This window comes from Lissotriton vulgaris, chromosome 3_1 (assembly GCF_964263255.1).
Source record: "Lissotriton vulgaris chromosome 3_1, aLisVul1.2, whole genome shotgun sequence".
NCBI classification, from domain to species: Eukaryota; Metazoa; Chordata; class Amphibia; order Caudata; family Salamandridae; genus Lissotriton; species Lissotriton vulgaris.
In genome coordinates this window covers 1,395,332,121-1,395,352,474 of record NC_141689.1, presented here as the reverse complement: position 1 = coordinate 1,395,352,474, position 20,354 = coordinate 1,395,332,121, and positions in this window count along the sequence as shown.

Sequence of the window (20,354 nt, the reverse complement as noted above, 5' to 3'; positions counted from 1 at the left end):
CCCCTTAGGAACCTCCACTGGCTCCTCATCCAGAAAAGATGCCAATTCTGATACACGCCTACAAACCCCTCCATGACCAGGGGCCAGCATACATCAACCACTGGCTCAGCTTCCATCAACTTTCCAGACACCTACACTCCGCCGCCCTCCCCCTCGCACACACTCCATTCATCTGCCGAAGCTACAGTGGAGAAAAGTCCTTCTCCTGCCTCTCCACCAAGTCCTGGAACAACCTCTCCTTACACCTCCGAACATCACCCTCTCTCCTGGAATCCAGAAAGGGTATCAATACTTGGCTTTTGAACTGAGCCCAGCGAGAACACAGTGCCTGGATACCCTAATGGGTGATTAGCCGCACTCAAGAAATCTGGACGGATTGATTGATCCTGGTCATTGGAGTCGCTTGCCACTGGTGTTCTGAAGACTGTCCTGCTATGGCTCTGCAAACTGGGCCAAGTACACCATTTTTCGGACTTGACTCTGAGTCGCGAGGGCAAGCAGTCAAAGACTACTCAGGGAAAAAGTGTGTGGTTATATAACCCAGAACTCAACAATCAACCAACAGACACAGTAAGATGCTGTCCAGCCCAGTGCTTTAATATTAAGACAAAACGTAATACTACACACAGTATTGGGGTTCAGGTAAAAGGATCATCTACTCTCTATTGGCTATTATCAATACAACAGTGCTTGCACTCTTCCTTGATTCAGATTATGGTGGCCATTCTTGCCTTACTACAGTGATATTCAACTACTGTTGTAGCTTTCACCCATCTATGCAGAATATCTGCTTAAGGGGAATATCAGGGGAGAATCAACTCAGCTGTATTACTCTACTGTGGCTATAAAATCACTGCCTCAATGCAGGGACTGTCAGAACCTCTACACCGAGTTCAATCATTTGCGGTATAGACTTGCCTCAGATAGGTCAGGAATTCTATTTTGGTTACATGTGGACAGAGTGGGTCCAGCGACGTTTGAGATCACTTCAGATGCGGATATATTAAGATCGAGGCTCACATTTTATCAGGACGCGCCATAGTTTGGATGCAACATTCTCAGTATTCTGAATAGAATATGAATTAACAATACTTTGTGGACATAACTTTAATCTAAAAGAGTTCTTTTTATTTCTATTATGATCCTCAGCTGGGACCCAACTATTGGTGGTTTTTATCAATAAATAGAAGGCCAAGGACTAAGCTTATCTCAGTAATCTCAGAACATACGATTTACTCCTACAGCTACCTATATAGGGATCATTTATAGATGATATACTACCTTCAGGATACTAGTATAATTGGATTGCACCACTAGATCGTCATCAGTAGTGTCAACCATCGCTCCTTTTTACCCCCTGGATATTTGGGTTTCTTTACCGGAAGTGGTCCTGAAGAAGGTGGCCCTGAGCCGCCGAAACGCGTCGACCAAGTGCGGGGTCTCCCATTTACCATGGAGACCTTCACTCTTGATTTTTCTTCCGTGTTTTAAATGTTGTGAGAATGTGTGTAGTTTGAGTGGGAATGTGGAGATTGTTATGAATGTGTTCGGATGTTATCTTTTCTCTTTTTTTCCAGGGGTCATTTCATATATGTGTTAGTTTCTAGTCATTTGATTTGTTATAAATGTTTAACTCATTTGCATTCGTTGTTATATTTTTGTGTTCTGTTTTTCTATATTTATAAAAATATTTTGTTTGTATAAAAATTATAAATTTCACCATGTTTGATGAATTTTCTGAAACAATGTTATTTGAAGTAAATTTATGGAGCATATATTTATAAAAATGAAATAATAATATATACCTTGTTATAATATTGCAAGTTATGGTCTTGTTCTTGTCACCTATTTTGTAGCAGCTGCATTTTTCAATTATGTGGTAGAGAAGGGAAAACTGTTCTTCCTTGTTGGGTCCAGCGATGGAGACATAAGATGGCCGCCGAAGTTGGAATTCAGGTTGATGGTCTAGTCTCCGCACTGCAGCTGCAAGGAAATTAAGGTGCAGCGCGAGCGCATCTGAAACTGCGCACTTCACTGAAGTTTCCAGCCGGGAATGTCGTGCTGAAGTAGCTCTCTTGTCATAGACTTAGTTTTAGTCACGAAGGATAACTTAAAAGTTTCCTTCAAGAATCCGGAGAGCAGATAAATCATTTTCAAGAAGAAACTTGACTTTTGGAGAAAGCGTGAGCTGAAGAGTGTGCGGTAAACCAGAGCAGGGTCAAGCTGACAAGAGAGGAGTTCCGTTCTTGAGCAGAGGCGAAAACGAAGCTAAGTAACTGTTTGATAAGGATTAATTGAACTTTAAAGAATACTTACCAGACTAAGTAAAGTCGTCGAATTGCTGAAGACCTTAGAAATAAAGGAGTGAAAGAAAGAAGAAGTTAGCGTGCTAACAAGTTTAAGTCTACAGTACGCTTATTGGTCTTTGTCAATGTAAATATGTAAATACTCACCTGGACTGTTAAAAGGTGTCGCAATTTCTAAAAACCTCTAAGAGACAGAACAGAGTGAAGAAGTTAAGACGCTTATAATAAGACAGCACTAAAAGAAGAAGAGAGAGTATAACAGAATCCACTTTACAGAAAAATTCATCTAGTTAGTGAAGTAAGTGCACTTACATATTTATAATACAGTAAAGATTAGTTGAGGCAACTGACTAGAGATTTTAATGTCTTATTTTTCTATTAGTTACAACTAACAGACGAGGAGATAAAACTTCAACAAAACGAGACAGAAGAGAAGCTAAAGTCCAGAATAGTCAGGGTAGGTGATACACAATAGTAGAGCAGTTTTAGAATCTAGAGTAGTGGAGTTTTGGATTGTAATGGTGTATTAATTACAGGTCCCTCTGAAAGAACAGATGACGTCTGCAAGTAAGCTGACTGAGGGAGCCGATTCCGGACCAGTCTCTTCTTTGTGTATTATTTTATCCGATTCCCCCGTTCCCTGAGGTAATGATTTGGAGGTTCTGAGAAAAGACCTACTAGCATTGCCGAGAGGGATTTGGGACTCAGCATCTCTGTTCCCGTGCAAGAACTGGTAAGCCGTTACAGTTAGATAGCTTGGAGTTCTGACAGGGACCTGTAGTCTGTTGAGTCTCGTATCTTGCTAAGAGTTCAGGTAGCCTACTGATTAGGTTGGAATATGCAGTATTAGGGCATGAGACAATTTCTCAGTCTTTCAGGCACAGACTTGTTCTACCTAACTGGGAGAATGACTGTTAAGTGTGTGACAAATAGTGCTCCTCGAGGTGACCAGACAAAGTCCTCCAGCTGCTGGAGAAAGGTCGTGGGCAGAGCCCCGCCTCTTGGGTCACGCTAAAGTTGTGGCACAGCTGGCTGGGTTGGCAGTAATTTTCTCCTGGGAAGCTGCAGAATCTGGGCTGTAATGGAAGTCTTCAGGGCAGCAGTGGCAGTGCCACATCACACCATTCGTTGACAGTGGCAGCTGATAATGATGCTGCATGGCTCACTACTGTTAACAATGACTGTTCCTTCACACTGTTCACCAAATGAACCACACAAGGAGGCCAAAGGGACCCTCTCTCAGCTTGTGTTGGCACCAGGAACACTCTCACACATAACACAGCTACTTCTGGGTGTTTCTCACACTGGGAACACTGCTGGGTTTCTTGTTCTGGGTAGCCTCTCCTGCAGGTTCAGGCACTCTCCTTCACTCTCTCAGCAAGCAGGCAGGTTTGTAGGAGCCAGGCAGACTCACAGCTTCTTCAGCAAGCTGCATAGAATAGACTTTCTGTAAGGTGATGGCTCACACTGCAGGTAGCAAAAAGGATATATCCATACAGAAATATCCAAAACAAGGGCCCAATGTGTCAGATTTTTGCAACTGTCTGTCATTAGCCACCCTGACGTAGAACTCAGGGACAGACAAAAGGACAGGCTCTATCTCAATAAGTTCTCTCCTTTAACCATGTCATCTGCTGACCCACATCCTCTGCCCTTCTATCCACCAAATGGCAGTATTCTGTTGGCCTCATTTACAAGGTCATTTTGCCGCAGGTGCATCATTTTTTGACGCACTGGCGGCACAGTGGGCCTACTTATATTTGCAAGGCCACGTAAAGTCACCCTGCGTGACTTTTCATGGTCTTGTAAATATGGGACCTGAAGTAAAGGAATGCTGGAAACAGGTAGGTGAATTTGGTGGAGTTTATAGCTGGCTCAACAACGGACCGTATTCCCTGCCTGCCGCTCGTATAACCGTCTCCACAGAATGAAGTAACTCTGCAGAATCCACCAAGGATTCCAACAGCGAACACTCTGCAGCACGAGCAGGTGACAGGCAGGAGGAAAAGTATACAACATATCACCATTTGTTACAATAAACAAAACAATAAACAAAACAATAGCAAAAGGAAGGGCATAAAACCATACTATAAAAGCAATAAGAAGAGATATTGTGAAATTTGTGTACTATAACAATAATAACAAGAAATAATATTACATTTGTAATATAATAACAAAATTAGTTCATGACAAAATCATCATACCTAAAGGAAGGGCAATAAACCATACTATAAGAGCAATAAGAAGAAATGTTGTGGCATTTGAGTGCTATAACAATAACAAACATGAAATGATATGACATTTGTAATATAATAACAAAATTTGTTCAAGACAAAGTCATTATACTTCTTAGGAAGCTGGCACGACCTAGTTGATAAAGGATTACTAAAGCCACTGAAAACACCACCCACATCAGGCTCTTTGACACTTAAAGACGGAGTATTTAAATTGAAAGGAACTTTTTTTATACAAAGCTAACCTTCTAAAATTCAATTTCTGATCATTCTCTAAAACATGCCATTTATGAACTTCCCTCACTCTAATAGGATCAGAGAACTTATTCGGACCACCCCCTTTTCTGCCAAATTTTATTTTGACTAAGTCACCAACTTCAATATTACCAAAACGTGCTGTTTTGGGACCGGAAGCAACTGGTTCATACATCCAGAAAGGTGTTAATTTGGTCTTTGCTGATCTCCCCCTCTTCCTCATAAACGGTCTTTCACCGGTAATGCTATGTATTGTGGTATTATGTGCCCAAACCATATCTTGAACACACTTTTGAACATCTTGTCGCCTTTGAATGGCCAACTGAATAGAACCCTTAACAACCCTGTTCATTCTTTCTACGATACCGTTCCATTGAGGATTGTAAAGTGAGGTACAAGTATGCTTAATTCCATTATGTTGAAGAAAATTACTCATATCATGAGAGGTTAATTGTGTGCCGTTCTCAGTGATAAGGGAATGTGGAAAACCCTCCCTCATAAAAATAGCCTTGAGACTATCAATGACAGTGAGGGTTGTGATGTTCCTTAGAAATTTCACTTCCAACCATCTTGAAAAAACATCAACCAACACCATTCCAAAACGTAAATCACCAGAAACATAATCCAAGGGACCAATGAAATCAAGAGAAACTTTTTCCCAGGGTGCACCAGTACTATCAATAATGGATTCCAGTAGACTTCGAATTAATTTTTAACTGTTTCTCGCTATCCCTGCAAAGAAAACATTTCTCTACCCAAGTCTTCACATCATCATCAAGGCCTGGCCACCAAAACTGACCTTTCAAACGTTTAGCGGTATTAGTTTGCCCAAGATGTCCCTCATGAGCTAATGAGAACAACTTCTTTCGAAGAGGACTTGGGGGAATAAATTTATCATCCCTCAAGACCCAATCATCTGAGACACCAATGCTAAGTTCATCATGCAATTTTACAAAAGCACGTAAAGAAGACTTCACAGAACCTTCACGTTTCCATCCAAGACGAATACAATTGAGTAACTCACAATGATCAGAATCATTGATAGTAGCATCAGGCCATTCATTTTTAGAGATAACTTTAGAGATTTCAGCACCAACATCATCAAAACTAGCTACAGAACAAACCACTTCATCTTCGAAATTGAAGGCATCTTTGACAGACAAAGGAAGCCTAGATAAACAGTCTGCTTGAATATTTCTCCAACCATCATATATTCTATGTCATATGAAAATTCTTGTAGTTTGGAAGCAAACCTCATCAAACTGGGAGACTCCTTGTTGGCACCACCTGGACTGAGAATCCTAACCAACGGCTTTGGGTCAGTCCTGAGAGTCAAGCGATTACCCCACACATAAGTTCAAAAATAATGTACACCCCAGGCTGCAGCCAGAGCTTCGCGCTCAATAACCGCATAATTCCTTTCAGCATTACTGAGTGTGCGTGAGGCAAAGGCAACAGGCTTCTGAACTCCCATCTTATTTTGAGAAAGAACTGCTCCAATACCATGTGCACTAGCATCTACTGTGACAAAAGTACTTTTGCCGGATTCAAACGGTGTGAGAATGCCTGCATTGATAATTTCATTTTTGATATCCTGAAAGACAAGTTCTTGCGGAGTATTCCATGAAAAGGAAACTCCTTTTCTCAATAGTTGTCTAAGTGGTTCAGTTTTGTGAGCAAAATTATCAACAAACTTCGAATAGTACTCTATAAGTCCCATAAAGGACTTAGTGGTGGGAATAGGTACAGTTCTGATAGCTTGCAATAAGTTCTCTTTAGGTTGTACTCCTAATTCCGAAATAGAGTACCCTAAATAATCCACTTTCTTTGCAAATAAACATTTATCTTTCCCTAAAGTAAGACCTACATTCTGCAAGGAAGACAACACCTTCTCTAAGGTAACATTATGTTCAGCACTACTTTTACCAGTAATAAGAATATCATCTTGAAAGTAGTGCACATTAGAAAAACCTTTCAAAATGTGATGCATCATTCGTTGAAACACGCTAGCGGCTGAGGTTAGCCCGAAGGGTAACCTCTTGAATTGGAACACACCCTCCAATGTAAGAAAAGCAGTGAGTTTTCTAGAATTGGGATGCAGAACCACTTGATGATAAGCCGATCGTAGGTCTAGCTTTGAAAACCATTTAGTCTTATCCATTAGCAAAACCATTTCAGAAATATTCTGGAGGGGAAAGGAGTCAACAACGATGTTCTGGTTTAGGGACCTACGGTCCACACAAAAACAAAGCTTGCCATCCTTTTTTTTCGTGATAACAATTGGAGAAAGCCATTCTGACACTTCTATTTGTTCAATAATATCTTGCTTCTGCATATCAAGTAACATCTCTTTAACTTCTTCACGAACAGCAATAGGAATTCTACTCAGTGGATACGTAACAGGAATAGCGTCTTTTTTCAAAATAATTTCGTGTGTATACCCAGACAATTTACCTAAATCTGAGCAAAAAACTTCACTGAATTTGGACAAAATTGATTCAAGACTAGGAAAATCTTCTAAAACCAAGACATGTTCCTGAGATCGAGAATCAATGATGTGTAAATCGTGTTGTTGTACCCAACCAAGAATTGCTGGCCCATCTTCTGAAACGTAGACTTTACCTACAGCCTTACGTCCTTTGAATTAAAATGTGGTATCCATGGTGCCTTTGATGTTGATAGGTTGACCTGTATAACCTTTGGGAGACACATCTGTAAGTAGCAAAATATAATCAGGCCAGCATTCCCTAAGTATGCAAAAGGGAATATTAGTGAACATGGATCCAGGGTCTACTAGAAGAGATAAAGAAACACCATTCAAGATGAAAACAGCCTTTGGTCTTTGTAGTGTACCAGTGACATCTTCCTCAATACATAATGACATTTCAGGAGGAATTGTATCGTCATAAAAAAAAACTCTATTCTTTCTAGAATTGTTGCACACCGCACTCAAATGGCCCTTTTTCCCACAACTTTTGCAAGTATTATCTCTAGCAAAACATCCTGCAAAATCTGCGGCATGATTTACACTACCGCATCTAAAACAACCTTTGAATTTGTTTTTGTAATCAGTAGAATACCTTGTCTTAGGTTTAAATGGTAGTTTAGGTTTCACATCAGTATCAGTAGAATAATCTATTTTAGAAACAACATTAACTGAATCATCTGTTTTTAGTTTTAAAGAACGCATCTCTTGCATGCATTTATCAGATTCCTCTACCACCTTAGCAATAGTGATAGCTTCAAGCAATGATGGGTTCTTTGCTGCCCAAAGTTTCTCCTGCATTCTCTTATTCTTACATTGCACAATAAGTTGGTCACAAATAGGTTGGTCGCACATATTGCCAAAATCGCATTTAAAGGAAAGCTCTCTAAGTCTGGTAACCATTTGATCAACAGATTCATTCCCATTTTGTGGAATGGTATAAAACTTATGGCGCTGCATAACAATGTTAACTTGCTTACCAAAGTATTTACCCAACCTTTGCTTGGCTTCAAAGTATGGATTATCCAAAGGTTCGCCATCAGCACCTATAACTTCAGGTAAAAACTTGAACACATGCTGACCAGCTTTGCCTAAAGAATGAAGTAAAATAGCCTTTTTTATGAAATTTTGAAATCTAAGACCATCTATGGCTTCTAGATATTTCTCAAAAATACTTAACCACTCTTCCCAATTCAATGTCCGGTGTATCTCCCTCAATTAAAAATAAAGGAGGAGGAGTGATATTTTGAGAAGCAGCCATAATAATAAAATAAACCAAAATATTTGAAGAATACAGACAGAAAAGAAAAAATCTGCAAAAGTGCGCAAGTCACCGTAGCTCCAAAATTGTAGTAAAGGTGTGCGGATCATTGTTGAATTCAAACAAAAATGATGATCTGCAAAGGTGTGCAAATCACCGTAGTGAAGGTGTGCAAATCACCGTTGAATTTACACAAAACTGATGATCTGCAAAGGTGTGCAAATCACCGTAGTAAAGGTGTGCAGATGACAAATCACCGTGGTAAAGGTGTGCAGATGACCGTTGCATTCATAGAAAAATTATGACTTGCAAATCACAGTGTATAGCGATAATATGGTGAGCAGAAAATCGTAGCAAGTAAATGACAGATGATCTGCTGGTATGGTGAGCAGATCACCGAGAAGAGGAACTGAACACGAAGGCTGAAATGAAGTGTGGTACTCTACGACGACATTACCAGGCTGATAGACGCGCTGCGGCAATAAAACCAACACAGCGTAATGTGGTTGCCATGGATAAGCAGCGTGTAGCGAAGACAATAGCAGGCAAGCGCACCAAGACGTGCTGATGGAACCAGTCAGGCTTAGCGTCTATAGTTGCCAAGGAGATAGCAGAGGCAGCTCGAGAATTTCAAAGTGACGTAGGAGTCGCGAAGTCACGAGAGCGAGCGTCGCTCGAGCACCCAATCGAAACAGAAAGCTGCCAAAAGCCGAATCCCCACTAAATAAGCAAGAAAACAGTACCTTGAATGTCCAAGAGAAATTTGAAAAGAAGAAGCCTTTTGAAACCAGGAATTTCAAGACTAGAGGCGCTCCGGACTTCTTCCGTGGGTTCGTCGTGGTCGTTGAAGAATCAGCGGGAAGGAGCAGCAGACCAGCGTCGCCAAAAATGAAGTAAAGGAATGCTGGAAACAGGTAGGTGAATTTGCTGGAGTTTATTGCTGGCTCAACAATGGACCGTATTCCCTGCCTGCCGCTCGTATAACCGTCTCCACAGAATGAAGTAACTCTGCAGAATCCACCAAGGATTCCAACAGCAAACACTCTGCAGCACGAGCAGGTGACAGGCTGGAGGCAAAGTATACAAAAGGACCCTTTCACGCATTACTCTATTGAAAAGGAACGTTCCATGTGGGTTGCTGGGGGTGTTCCCACACATCCTCTACAGAACTTGACGCATTCCCAGATATACAAAGTTTTGTAAAGCTGGGAATGCGTTAAAATCCTACACCTCCCCTGGTGCAACCAGGAGAAATACTTTTATTCATCCTTGTTTTCTCTTTCTGTGCATGCTGCATTCTGCATTGTGCAACATGCATAGAAAGATGAAAATGCCATCAATTATTGTTTTTATGCATTAATGTGTCCCTACCTGTACAAAAACAAACATCCCAGCAACCAGGCACCCATGCAACATGACGCAAGGGTGCCTGCGTGGCGCCTGGCAGCAAATTGTGTGCCAGTGCAGGAGAAAGCACACAGATGTGTAGTATTGTTGTTATAACAACGCATGCATGTGCTTTTAAAATGATGCTGCTTGGTGCAGCAAAGTAGCTTGTGGCGCCAAGCTGGCCATTTTATTGTAAATGAGGCGCATGAAGTGTGGAGAAGTGTGGCTCAGGGGTTAGAGGCGGCAGACCCAGAAGCTGAGATCGGCCCTGGACCAGGGTTCAATTCCCCGCCTCGGCGGGTCTTGGGCTAAAAATTCAACGGGCTCGATAATTCTCGCTCCGGTGGCTTCTCGACTCACGGGTTCACACTCTGCGACTCTGGGCAATAGCTTGCTTAATCTCCACAATGGCCCCTCGCGGCGGGATGCCTGGCTTTCACCTTGTGGATACCCTGCCGGGGTTATCTCACAGGGGAATACCAGGACGGGTTCCCTAAGCAAGCGCCGGGAAACCCACTGCGGGTAGCTGTGCGCTATATAAGCTCAAATACATTTACATTTACATTTACATGATATCTGATCACCAACTCCTTGATAAAAGGACATAATGAAATTCCTAAAGGCAGACTAGTCTCTATCTTCCCTCACTTCAGCATCTACGTCTCTACCCTCCAGTTACAAGAATGCAGATAAAATACTACCACTGACTGGGGAACCTGCATCCATCCTTCATCTTGAGCCACTGAAATTTGGTATCCTCCAAACTGGCTCCCACTGATAATAGCCAAAATAACCACAGTACAGAAAGAGATTTGTAATGTTACATGTGCCATACATTCACTAGGCACACAAGTATCCCACACACCTATGAAATGTCAGCTCAAGGGTTGGGTTAACACATCCCAGCAGAACTCTACATGAGTGAGTTGTACACTTGGTACCTCCTACGATATGGAACAGGCTTTAGACATTGGATTTACCATGAACAGGCCTCAATGCACATGCTTGATTAGCATGCTTGTTCGGTTAAAATAAAAATCAGGATACCAGTTTTAGATGCAGCCTGTCACTCAGGCCAGGGAAACATGCAGGTGTCATTCGTGTTCCAACACTAAGTAGCTCGTTCCTAAAAGGATCAATGGACCTGGCAGTCCCAATTGACCGACCCCACTAGATTTAACAGAGAGCATGGTCCCAGGAGAAGGGCTAGATTCATGGATAGTAATCGAGAAGCAGGAACCAAAATAGAAGCACAAGATTCAACTGAGAAATTGGATTAGCCTGACCTGGCAAGCAAAATGGAGGATTGATTCACCACCTGCTAGGCTGGCTTCTCACCCTATACCACATACAGAGATGGAAATAAGGAAAGAGACTAAGAGATTCATTGTGTTTGAAAGAGTCAGTTTAGGATTGTTCATGGAGAGAGGTGGATGAATATCTAAGAGCCATCCTTCTTTCCCAATGAATTCTTAGCTAGCATTACGAGTGGGCCAGAAACGATGCCGGTATAAACCACTCCCAAAGTTACCTTTACCGGGGTAATGATAAGTGTGGAGGTGGGGAAAATCCAGCCCTTTATGATTTGGTCCTCAATGGTCCCCTTATAAATGAGGAATCAATGAGAGAATCAGGAATTTAGGGTCTGATTCACACAGTAAATCCTCTTTAGAGTGGAGTGGCTTCGAGTGGAGTGTCATAGTGTCGTAGAGTGTTGTGTTGTAGAGTGTAATTTAATATAGTGTGGTGGTGTAGAGTGTCACAGCATATAGTGGTGTGGCGCAGAGTGCAGTAGTGTGTAGTGGATCGGTGTTTGGCAGAGTAGAGTGGCACAGAGTGAATAGAGTTGCGTGTGATAGAGTTTTCCTTTTACTGTAAAGATTTTAATTAATTGTACAGTTAACAATAAATAAATAAATAATAAAGATAGAGTAGAGTGTTTTGAAGTAGAGTGGGAATCATAGAGTGGCGTCTCATGAAGTGTCTTAGTGTGGAGGAGTGTGGAGTATTGTAGAGTGCAGTAGTATGTCAAAAACGTGGAGTGGCATGTTGTAGAGTGGAGTAGCGCGGAGTGGAGTGGCATGTCATACATTGTTGTGTCTTAGAGTGGAGGGTGTAGAATGGAGTGGCATGGACTGGAGTAGCATGTGTCGTAGAGTGCAGTGGCATGTTGTAGAGTGGAGTGACGACAGATATACAGTGGAATGGAGTTTTGTAGAGTGGAGTGTTGTATCAAATAGTGGAGTGGTGTGTCATAGTGAAGTGGCGTGTCATAGTGAAGTGGCATGTCATGGTGTGGCGTGGCATGGATTGTTGTGGAGTGTTGTAGAGTGGAGTGGCATCAAGTGGATTGTCGTTGAGTAGAATGTTGTAGAGTGGAGTGTCATAGAGTGGAGAAGAGTGTTGTGGAGAGGCATAGGGTGGAGTGTTGGTTCATAGAGTGGAGTAGAATGTAGAGGGGAGTGGCATGTTGTACAGTGGAGTGGCATTGAGTAGAGTGGAGTGCTGTTGAATAGCGAGTCATAGAGTATAGTGGAGGAGAGTGTCATAGAGTGGAGTATCCTAGAGTGGAGTGTTTTACAGTAGAGTGTTGTCGAGTTGAGTGGCATAGAGTTCAGTACAGTGTTGTAGAATGGGGTAGCATAGAGTGTCATATACGGAAGTCACATAGATTGGCGGACAGCGGAGTAGTGGAGTAAACTGGAGTAGAGTTGATTACTGACGGTGTCATAAGGTAGTGTGGCATGGAGTGGAGTAGAGGGAGTTGTGTAAAGTGTTCTAGAGTGGAGTATAGTGGCAGAGTTTGGAGTAGAGTGTTGTTGAGTCAACAGGCATAGAGTGTCGTACAGTGGAGTGTTGTAGAATGGAGTACAATGGAGTGGAATCAAGTGTTTTATCGTAGAGTGTCCTTATGGTAGAGAATCCTTATGGTAGAGTGAAGTGGCATGTCGTAGAGTAGAGTGGAGTGGCATGTCGAAAAGTAGAGTAAACATAGAGTGGCGTGCTGTAGGGTGGATCAGAGTGGAGGGAAACAGAGTGGAAAGGAATGTTGTAGAATGGTGTGGCTTTGAGTGGTGTGTTCTGGAGTGAAGTGACCTGTCGTAGAGTTTCTTTTGCCATTTATAAAATCTTTTTTAGATTTCAATAGGCACCACAATACTTTCTAGATCCTTTTGCAAAAGTACCATAGTACATCGTAAACCTTTTAAAAAAACATATAAATCAATAAAACTACTTGTCTCAAACTACAGAGTTTGTTAAACTTCCTCATGTCTTCCTATAGATTACAAAAACAGTAATAACCTTTATTTCATGGAAGAACAAACGCAAAGTGCGATCTAAAAATATGGCTGCCTTTTTATTTTGCCAGACATTGGATTAACCAATAATATTATGTTTCATCATCACCATGTACTGTGGAATGCAGCAAAGGTACTGCACCCCAATATATCACTATGTTTTTGTCCCTTTAGAACTTAAAAACCAACTGCACAAATTCAGATCAAAACAAGAAGAACCCTTTCCACACTATAATCTATATTCCTGCAAAATTTCATCTAAATCAGTTCAGCCATTTTGCCGCTATGTCTGCCTAAAACGCCTATGGAAAAACCTGTTTTCGGACCTGCCACTCAACTCTACACCACAACACTCCACTCTATGGCACTCCTCAGTACTCCATTCTACAACATTCTACACCACTGTACAACAATCAACGCCGCTCCACTCTATGACACTCCACTCTATGACTGCAGGCCACACCACTCTACGACACGACATTCCACGCTACCACACACAACTCCACTCTACGACATGCCACTCCACTCTATGCCACTCCACTCTTTTAACACTCTAGGACACTCTAGAACACTCCTCTTTACAACACTCCAGTCTACTACACTCCACTCTATGGCAGTCTCCTCCACTCTAAGGCACTCAACTTGTTGAGACTTCACTCTACGACACTCTATGCCACTCCACTATTCAACACTCTACTACACTGTATGCCACTCAAAGACACTCTACTTTACGGGGCTCCATTTGATGCCACTCCACTCTACAGCACTCCACTCCACTGTATGACACACCATTCTACTTCAGGACCAGCCTCTCTACTCTACACTGCTCCACTCTACACGCCTCCACTCTAAGGCTCGATACGTCATGCCAATCTATGACCTGCAATTCCACTCTACTCTACGCCACTCCACTCTACAATACTTCACTTCAATCTATGCCCCTCCACTCTGCATCAATCTACTCCACTCTATAAAACGCCACTCCATTCGACGACACACCATTCCACTCTGACATGCCGTTCCACTCCACTCTATGATATGCCACTGTACTATACGACATGCCTCTCCACTCTAAGACCCTCTACAACACGCCTTTCTTTGACACGCGACTCCACTCCACTCTAAAACATGCCACTCCACTCTACAACATGCCACTGTACTCTGACACGAAACTGAACAACACTCTGTTCCACTGTACTCTGACACTCGACCTAGTGAAACTCAACTCACGACACTCTACTCCATTCTATTCAACTCTATACTACTCCACTCTACAACACTCTCCTCCACTTTATGCCACTCTGACTCTCTACCCTATGCCACTCCAACCTACAACCAACCCCACCTCTCTATGACAGGCCACTCCACTATTCTCTAACAGAGCAGTCCATACTACGCCACTCCACTCTACAAATCTTTCCTCCGCTCTATGCCACTGTACTCCACTCTACGCCACAGTATGACACACCACTCCACTCCAATCTATGACTCACCACTCCACTCTGACATGCAGCTCCACTCAACGACACTCCACTGTACAACACTCCATTCCACCTCATGACACGCCACTTCACTCTATGCCACTTCACTCTCCTCTGCGACAAGCCACTCCACTCTACTCCATGACAGACCATTCCACTCTACATTAGTGCACTTTACAACATGCCACTAGACTCTGACACACAACTGCACAACACTCTTCTCCACTCTACGACACTCACCCTAATGACACATCACTCATGACACTATTCTCCCTCTATTCTACTCCATACCCCTCCACTCTACAACAGACTACTCTACGACATCCCTCTCTGCACTACGCCTCTCCACTCTACAAAACTTAATTCCACTGTACTCTACTTTACTCCACTCTACAACACACCACTCCACTACTGTATGACACACCACTCAACCCCACTCTAGGACATGCCTCTCCCCTCTAAGCTCCTCCACTCAAACACACTCTACTTCATGCCACTCTGACATGCCGCTCCACTCTACAACACGCCACTCCACTCTACAATACGCCACTTTATGCCCCTCTACTCTAAGGCACTGTACAACACGCCGCTCTGTGACATGCCACTTCACTCTAGTCCATGACACACCACTCCACTCTGTCACTGCACTTTACTCCTCAACACCCAACTCCACTCTACGACATGCCACTCCTCTCTATGACCCACTATACAACACTGTTCTCCACTCTACTCTACGACCTAAGGACACTCTACTCCATTCTATGCCACTCCACTCTACAAAACTACTCCACTCTATGCCCATCCACTCTAAGACGCTCTACGACACGCACTCTGACATGCCAGTCCACTCTACTCTATGCCACTCCACTCTACAATACTTCACTCCACTCCATGCCAGTCTGTGACACTCTACAACACACCACTGAACTTCACTCTACGAAACACCACTCCACACTATGACATGCCTCTCCACTCTACAACATGCTTCTCCACTGTACAACGATCCACTCTATGCCCCTCTACTCTACAACACACCACTATGTGACATTCCACTTTACTCCATTACACACCACTCCACTCTACATCACTGCACTCTACTCTGGGACACGGCACTCCAATCTACAACATGCCACTCCACTTTATGACATGCAACTGTACAACACTGGTCTCCACTCTACGAAACTCAACCTAATGACACTCCACTCCGCTCTATTCCACACCACAACACACTACTCCACTCGATGCCAACGTACTCTATGCTACTCCACTCAACAACACGCCCCTCCAGTCTGACACGCCACTCCACTCTACTGTATGACATGCCACTGTATACTACGCCACTCCACTCTACAACACTTCACTCCACTCTATCCCCTCCACTCTGCGCCACTGTACTCCACTCTATGCCACTGTATGACACGCCACTCCACTCTATGACATGCCACTCTATCACACGCAACTCCGCTCTACGGCCCTCCACTCTGACGCTCTACGACACACCACCACACCTAGTTTGGACCTAGATATCTCCTCCCAAACAGGTTGATCAAAATTCTCAAAACGATAAATATTTAGAAACACTACTCCTACATAACATGTTCCGTACCATTTGCTTGGCAACTTAAAATAAGCATTCTTGACACAAATAAAATAAACTCCAGAAATCACAGGATCAGTTTCCTCCAGGAACAATGTCCAAGTCCTTCGAACCTCAAAGGTAGGATCATACTCTCTTTTCCCCATACAGGAATATAATTGTATTCATTCTTATCACTGTGTAGGCACAATTTTCCTTGGTATTGCCAATCTAATGTCAGTGCTCCGGTATTCCCTGCTGATTAATGATCTACTTCTTCCAGTGACCAACTCGTAACAGGAATGCCTTAACTGCATTAGTCTTTACTGCTCTATATCTATCTTCCACTTGACCTAGGAATTTCTTTTCGATGCCAGTACGAACACAGGTCAAATTCTACCTATGTGCATAAGTAGTATCTAACGTTTTAAACGCGGCAAAATATCTACTAACATTTTCAGCAACCTGAGCATATGCATGTCAATTAAGGAAGAGGCTGCCTGGTTGATGTTATGATTTTACACTATGCACATTGACTATGAATTTGTACTTATTCTAACGATTTCTTATTTGAATTTGTACCTGTTTTTATGTTATACAGCTTTAAAAAATTATCTCTGTTAGCTCTCGCACACCTTATGTTGAACTTTTTCAAGCACTGGTTTTATCTGCTTTTAGAGGGAAATTACCGTTGTGCCCCAGGATGCATTATGAGAATTTATGAATGTTTTTATTGACTTTGTTTCAATATGTATTATTTATATCTGTATTGTTTACTTTTATGGCTCTTTTGAGCTTGACTTGAATGTCGATTTAAAGGTTTGAACAGCGAAACTTCTGAAAAAAACAAATCATATTTAGAATAATAATGTCAATGGTATATGATGATATGTGATGTCCTCAGCTACTGAAGCAGGTAACTGCATGCAGACATAACAATCTCTTACTTCCATTGTGTTAACATACTTATAAATCAAGTTAGTATAAGCATTTAATGTGTAATCTCTTCTAGATAAATTTGCATGTAAATGATGTCTTTCTGATGAATATAACCCTCTGTCTACTTTGTGTGATGGTTTCTACTCAGATGTATGTTTCTCTTCTTTGACATTAGTCAAACCCAAATGTAATCCTACAATTAATGCTAGCAATTAATATTGTACCTATTATATATCTACGTCTACGACTAGTATTATTTGTTTCCATACTGTTTAGACTAAGAAGAAGCGGGCAGAGAAATAGCAGCAACAGAATCTTCTGTGTCAGTCTCCACCTGTGCAAACAGTAAATCAGTCTTTATTTGTGCTCAACTTCATTTACAAACTATGTGCAATGTTCTTGTAGCTTCTCTAGCCCTACTCTGTGTTCTTCTAATTATTTACCTAATTTTATTCTTCTTCCACTCAGACCTAGGTATGCTTCTTTAAGCAACTCAACAAAGTCTATTCGTCATCTCTAATAATATGGGGACCAAATTCATTAATAAGCATTTCCAAAATCATTACTCTCAATCCATCAACAAGCACAGGATACTCGCTCTTGTTGTCATCAGAAGCGAGATAAGTCCACTACGGAGAAGAGTATCTCTGACAAGGCACCCTCAATCTTTTGGACCTTCTGAGATTTGATCCTTACCTTCTTTTCCACTCAGCTCTGATTTACCAAATGCACAGATAAGGGGGCAAGACATCTTTCAGAGGATAACTTCAACCTTCTCCTTTCTTTACTCTTTGCCCAGCTTTCTTCTACCACTACTTGTGATCCCACAGCACTCATTCCTTCATTGAGATCAGAATCTGATTAGTTCACCACCACAGCATCAGCTTCTTCATGTTCAGATTCAGCTTCAGATTCATCAAGACCCCCCTCAGATCATTCAAGTGCTGTCTCAAGCTTGGCTGACCTATTACCCTGGCCTTTTAAGTACTGCAGACGTCTCTTCTGGGAGAGGTGTTGTTACTCGTTCAAGGGAACACAGGACGCTACGAGTGTGGGATGCGTGCGGCCAATAAGGAAGACCACTGCACTTCACAGGAGTCGTAGTAATCAAAATCACCTGATACAAACCACACCAACCGGGACAAGACAGTTCTTTCGCTCATGTTTCTTCATCACGAAACAGTCACACGGACTAAGTTCATAAAACTGCTCCTGATGTGGCGATGCTGTTGCCGCTTCTACCGGGTGAGACACAGAATGAACCACGTCGGCCAATCCTTTACAGTAATTGAGCACCAACTCGCCTTTGATGTTCAAAAGCATATTTGCAGGAACAGCAGGCAACCGCATAGCTCTTCCCATTATTATCTCATGGGGCGACAATCCTGTCCTTTTGAGACACTGCGAAGACTCATCAGCACAAGGGGCAAAGCATCAGGCAATTTCAGAGATGTTGAAGCAGACACTTTAGTCAACCTGGATTTCAGAGTGCTGTTGACTTCTTCCACGATACCTGAAGCTTCTGGCCGATAACTGCAATGTAATCTCCGCTCCACCTGCAACACTGCACATAGCATTCTCAGAAGCTCATCATTAAAATTTGTTCCTCTGTCTGATTCCATCGCGATTGGAAATCCGAATCTTGGAATGCGTTCCCTCAATAACAGCTTAGCTACAGTGAGGCTGTCACATGATCATCTCCTAGTTTGGTAGGCTTCTACCCAACGTGAAAAAATGCACACTATTACTAGAATGTACATCAATCCAGCGCATACTTCAACGAAGTCCAGCTGCATTCTGTTGAAAGGACCTCCAGAACTCCCTATGTGACTAAGTGTAACAGCAGTTCGCTTTCCCACATTCATTTACTGGCAAATCACACATCTGTAACACGATGCCTCAGCCATTGGTCGAAACTGTGGGTTAAACCAAGTCTCCCTAAACAACCTCACCATAGCATTCCTTCCTACATGCATCGACCAATGATAATACCTCATCATCTGTGGCAACAAACTATTGGGCAGTACTGGTCTTCCATCTCCTGAAACCTAAATATCATCATCTCATTTCACACATCCTGCTCTGATCCAACTTTGCTGTTCCTCCTCAGTAATTTCCTCTTGTAATATCTTTGCTTCTTCTCATGTATCAGCAATTGTCATCAAAAGGTTGAAATTGGTTTCATCAGCTCCCCTATTCGTATATTCACCATTGAAAGTGCAATCGTTTAATACACAAAAATGTTCAACGTTGTCTGCATAGCGTTTTCAAATTGTCACAAAATCATATCCCTTACAATGGGCAGAACATTTAACAACAGCAACTTGTATGACATTTGTAGGGCTTCCAACAGTTTTCTCATATTTTCTCCATTGTGCATCGGGCAACCTGACATGGTCATAAATCCCCTCCGAGACCATAACTGTCCAAAGTTGTGAACGACACCGAACCTATACTGACTATCAGTGAATATTGTCACTTTCAGCTGGTCAGAAATGTAGCATGCTCTGATAAGAGCAATTGGTTCTGCCACCTGTGTGGAGAATTCTCCTCAAAACCAGGCAGCTTTCACCACTACTGTACCAGTACGGACAGCATAGGCAGCCCTCAGATTTCCTATATTGTCCCTGAGACAAGAGGCATCCACAAACAGGGTGGAATCCGATTCAGACAATGGCTCATCAGTAATGTCAGTGCAGGGCTTAGTTCATAATTCAGTGACATCAAGACACTCATGCTCTATTTCGATCTCATCCACATCACAATTCGGTAAAGGGAACAAAGTAGCAGGGTTTAGAACTGAACATCTTTTCAAGGTGACATTCCCACAGCCAAAATAGCCTTCTCATACCTTGTCAGTCTCCTATTGGCTAGGTTCTGAGTACGAGTCAACAATTTTTCAACTACACAGACAGTCAAAGGGTGACCCATTACTTTTACTTCTTTGTATGCTGACACACAGTGCAGCAACAGATTTGACACATCCGGGCAATGCTGATGCTACTGGACCCAGAGTAGCTGAGAAATAAGCAACTAGTCTAAGGGCACTTCCATGATTCTGAGTCAATGCTGAGAGAGCACAACCTTCTCTTTCACTCAAAATAGCGAAAACTCTTTGTTGTAATCTGG